Source organism: Phragmites australis, chromosome 21 (assembly GCF_958298935.1).
Source record: "Phragmites australis chromosome 21, lpPhrAust1.1, whole genome shotgun sequence".
NCBI lineage: Eukaryota > Viridiplantae > Streptophyta > Magnoliopsida > Poales > Poaceae > Phragmites > Phragmites australis.
In genome coordinates this window covers 8,450,888-8,456,298 of record NC_084941.1, presented here as the reverse complement: position 1 = coordinate 8,456,298, position 5,411 = coordinate 8,450,888, and positions in this window count along the sequence as shown.

The following is a 5,411-nucleotide window of genomic DNA, read 5'->3' as shown; positions in this document are numbered from 1 at the left end:
TCAATGCAATGCAAGCTTTTAACCCCTCGAGTGAATGCCTCGATAACATCATGTTCCCTAATCTTGGGGATAGTATTTCAGGTGTTACTGAAGCATCGGACGAACTCACACAAGTTCTTGTTCGTCATTTGCTCATAGTGGTAGATGTTGTTTTTCATACCAGGCCGAACATACATACCCTAAAAGTTAGTTAGGAACTTATGTACCCTAGTATAGGTCCTCTCGGTTGACAGCGTGGTGGCGAGGCGGCGCCTACCAGGATTTTCATAAAGCGTGGTACCTCTGCACCGGCCGTCCATGTGTGGCGGACGCCGAAATCGCTGGCATCTTAATGACGCAGGAAAGTGGCGATTGGGCTTGAATAAGAGTAGCGCGGCGTGGTGAGCTAGAGGTGGAGGAAGCGTCTAGTCGGCAGGGTGTATGTGGCAGCGAGATGAGAGTGGGGAGGGGTGGCACACACGAGGGGAGCGGTCAGATGGCTAATGTGTGGGCAAGCGAACGTGTGGGCTGCTGAGCACAAGGGGAAAAAGAGCTGGGCCTCATGCGTGTCGTGGCCCATGTGCGATGGAGAGGAGAGCGGGGAAAAAGTTGGGCCTACTGGGCTATGCAACTGGGCTGCACAGAGAGAAAAGAAGTGATTGAAATGGATTTATTTAAATATGGATTTGAATTGGATTTGGATTTGGCATAAATTCCAAAAAGAGTATTTGAATTATGATATGAATTTAAAGCTCTGAGATTTGGGAGAGGATTGAATTCAAAAGATTTGAATTAAATTTGAATTTCAGGTAAATAAATCTAAGAAATAGATTTTAATTTGAAAGATATTCAAATTCAAATCTCCACTCAAAGAACCCTAAAAACAAGTAAACCAAAATGCATATAATTCAAATTATTGCAGGGATTAAGTGAGAATTTAAATTGGTGCTCTTTGGAATACTTAGCCAAAATAATATATTTGAATATACACATACAAGTATATATGTATATATATATTCAAATATATATTTTCTTAACTTATATTAGTTGAAATAATTAGATTTTTCAAAAAAAAGAGTGAATTTTTCTATAATCTATATGCTAAAATTTGAGATGTTACTATTTCGCTAATAGTTCAGAGCACCGGGAGGATGCACCACTGCTACCTTTTCTGAGGAGCTACCTTTCGACCTCTGGCACAAGGAGCTTTCTTCCAGGCAACCACCAATGTTGCAAGACGATGACTCCTTTGAGGATCTTTGTGTAGGCTGCCAAGACCTCTAGGACGATGCTTCCCACTTGCCTCCATCCATACACTACGTGAAAAATAGACAAGGGTGATAGGTCATAACCATCATGGGTGACGGGTCCTTACCCATCATCAATGTCATCAGTGACGCGTTCGGGGTGATGGGTGCGGGACCAGTCACCAATAAAGTCATTGGTGCGGGTCAAAACTTGACCCGTCACTTATTAAGATCATTAGTGACAGGTCACAACTGTGATCCATCACTTATGACTTGTTTGTGACATGTCACTTATGACTGATATACGGTATTCGCGCTTTTTGTACACGAAAAAAGTTAAAAAAATATTTTTTACCCAAGCCAATCCAACTTAGACCTATCACCACTCGCCACGTGTCTCTACCTATATTTTAAACTGTTTTTAAATGTTTTGTAATAGTATAGGCTAGCGTTTTGCCTATAGATGTGTTTCCTTGGTTGTGGTCGTAAGCGTGGTGTTGGTCGTTTAGGCTTAGTTCATTTTTTTTAATATAATAGGCAGATCTCTGCTAGTTCGTTTTTAAAAAAAATTAAAAAAGAGTAACAAAGATGATATATGGAACAAAGATTATTAATTAACACGCACATTCCTTAGTTTATGACGGCTACGAGCGTGTGTGTATGTATCTTATGCGTGTTTAATTTGTTCTTTATAAAGTGTGTATATATGCCTACGTCATTTTATGCTACCTAGTGAAAAAGGTAACAACTATATTCTAAAGTTAAATCCCTGGGCGCGCGCCTATTTCATGAAATGAACGCAGAGCGAGAGTCAGGTACGATTACCATTGCTTTTTGTGAATTCAGTTGGCCATGATTGCAACTGTCAATAATCAATGTATTGCACCACTCATCGATAGTCAAAGTGCTGGCTAGCTCAAGCTCAGTGCGCTCTGGCTAGTGTGATACTACGTACTACACTGAAAGAGACTTCCGTTCTCTGCCTTTGCCATTAGGCTGTGATAAAGTCTGTAGTGTGCTACTTCGACGCAAAAAGAAACTCTCGAATAAAACGTGTCGCACTGTCAAGCAGACACTTGTTTCATTTGCTCCATATATTGTGCCACGTGCCGGACCATACTCCGATAGGGATGGACGTGAAACATCAATTGATATCTATAGATTTATCCTAATATAACTTAACTAATTAATTAGTTATTTTAATTTAATCAAAATAACTAATTAGTTAAATTAAAATAGATCTACATATGGCTCCATGCCATCCCTATGCTCCGATTCGTGCTGATCGGATTGAAAGAGTACATACGTGAGCACACACAGAGATTGACTTTGCGGCACAACACAGGTAGTGCCTTTTTTCTCTTTGTTTCTCTTAGTCTTCCAAATGCTAAGTACTTTGTTTCTCTCGGTCAGATAACTCCATGGCTCTAGCCATTAGAGGTCACTACACACCGATGAGTCTCCTACTAGGTGGACCCAGATGCTCACCGCCATCTTCACTAATATAGTGCTTGCAGCTCCGGTACGGACCACTTCTCTCTCTTACAATGCTTGTAGTCAACCCTCTACAAATTCGGTTTCAGGATCTCACAAGACTCACCGCTGTCCAACCATCTAGATGTAGGAAAATATTAAGAGTAATAAGTATGGGTTACTCACTTGATCCAACTCTAGGCTAATCACCTAGCGAGACGCACACTAGACCTAAACTAACACTATTTAAGTCCTTAATCTTATGTTGATTGTCTTTATCTTCAACTTTAACTTCAAGGTGACTCAACCTTCTCCAATATGTGTGTATGTCTTGTGCTGGGAGTGAGTAACCTTAAATAGCCGGTGGATGGGCTATTTATAGAGCTAACCTACAAAACTAGCCGTTTAGGCAATCTATCTAGAATTCCTAGTCACCGTATCATATGATGACCTCACCGCATCATGTGGTGACCCTCTTTCTAATGGTTCAAACTTCGATTGATGAATTTCGTCAGAACCTCATCATGCAGTGACCCACCATATCATGCAGTGGTCCTCTCTTCTGAAGCCTGAAACCTTTTAGAAATGAATTACGCTGCATCATTCTATGGTCACAACACCATGCAGCTATTTAACATTGAATCTCCTTGACTTGCAACCTCTCTACAACAGATATATGGTACACCGACCCATCGACCACCATACCATACAATGTCACCACATCATGTTCTGACTTTATCTCTGAGACCTAGAAAACCTTCTGCAACTCCTATCCATAGAAACCATATCATATGATGAACTGACCGCATCATGCGGTGACTAGGTTTCTAAGGGGACTTGTCCAATTAAGACTTTATCAAGTCTCGATCTTTGTAGCTTCTCTTCCTTAATCTCTTGGGTGTTCAATCTAGTCTATTAGAGCTAACTAAACCCAAACCCCTTTTCATACACTACATGAGAACTTGGTTGTAGAGGCAACTTTTTCATATAGTAGGGGTACTTTTTTCTTGTCTCTAGACAATCATAGAGTCATTTTGCAAAATGTTACCTAAATGACTTCCCATGCATCGAATATTAGACAGTCTCTACTAGAAAGCAATGGTTTCCTAAGGGCTTGAAAGGCTCCCTAGAGTCCTATGAGACAACTCAAGGGAAATAAAATGTCCCTAGAGTCCATGGATCCAAACCCAAGGGAAAGAGACTTTTCCTATTATTTATTTGGTTGGTAGGGGCTAATGGTTAAATAGCTGCAGAATAAAGCCACATCAGCACCCAGGTGGCAGCAGCGAAGCCCAAAGGGAGAGTGAGAGCGTGAAAAATATTTCCTCTCGGCGCAAAAACTTGGTGTATAACTATGTATGGCCCGTGAACCCAAATGTTTTATAAGTCCTAAAGCCTACCACCGAGAGCTCCTTTCCCCAATCGCTTCCCCTTCATTCCAGAACCACGGTTCCACCGACACCTCCCAAATCCAGGTCTCCGTCCCCAAATCCACCTGCCACCGCTATCGCCGCAACCCCCAAATCCACCGGCCTTCGCTCCAAATTGCCGGTCCCTCCAGTCCTCCACTCCAAAAATTCTCCGCCCTCACCTGCAACATCAGCATTCTCTCTCTCTCTCTCTCTCTCTCTCTCTCTCTCTCTCTCTCTTTGCCCAGTATCACCACTCCACAAGCCACCTTCTCCTGCTGCCCAATCCACCTCAAGGTCGTGGCCTCTGGTAGTCAACGCCCTACCAATTTGTGCTAAAGAGGAATGGTCACCACCAAGAGGGCCTTGTCAACAGCTGCTTTCAAGTTGTCTTGCCATTCGCCTCCTCTCACTTGCTAAAGAATGGTGTCAACCAAGGATTATTTCCTCTAGAAGGTGTGTATATCTTTTTAAAATTTTTCTTTCCTTTGATGAATCATTTATAACTTTTGTTCATTTTTTGTTTCTAATTTAGATTGAGTGGAGTAGAAATTGCCTGAACTGAGTGAGTTTGCAATTATGTTCTTCTAATTGGGAAATGGCTTGTGCTCTTAATTACTTGGTGGCAAGAGAAGGTAGGGATTGTAGTTCTGTGTGGTTATAACAAGCTAAGGTGAAAAGGAATCTCTATGCCCCTTCTCTTCATGATTTTATCACAATTTTCTATGGTCAGCATGGTGTGCAATTATGTGTTGTGCCTAGTCATACAATATTTTTTGGGTCTTGAACTATTTTTTTTTCAGTAGCAAATCATTCTTGTGAGTGGCTATTAAATAAAATGTTCAAGCCTTTTGGTCTTCCTGCATAGTTGATTGCAATTTAGTGACGCTATGATAAATGCAATAGTCTTATTACAATCATTTCCATATATACACACTTGAGAGTAGTACAGAGAAAGATTATGATAGTTGTAGTGATCCAAATACATGCATTAACTTGGAGCATTATGTTTCAGATTTAAACTGAAAATCTAATCATGCATGTCACTAGAAGAAGAATGTAGTTGGATGTACAATGGATGGAATAATGATTGATGGCATTTTGAGAATTGGGTATGCAACACGAATAATTTTTTGAATCGTGTTTTTGAAGGCCGCAATTCTAAGTTTGGGGTTGCTTATCCTTGCTCAAAATGTCGCAATGGTGTTAGACGAACAAAAAATCTAATTACCACTCATCTCTTTCAATGGGGCTTCATGCCTGGCTACTTTAGATGGACTACACATGGGGAGAGTCGTGTTAG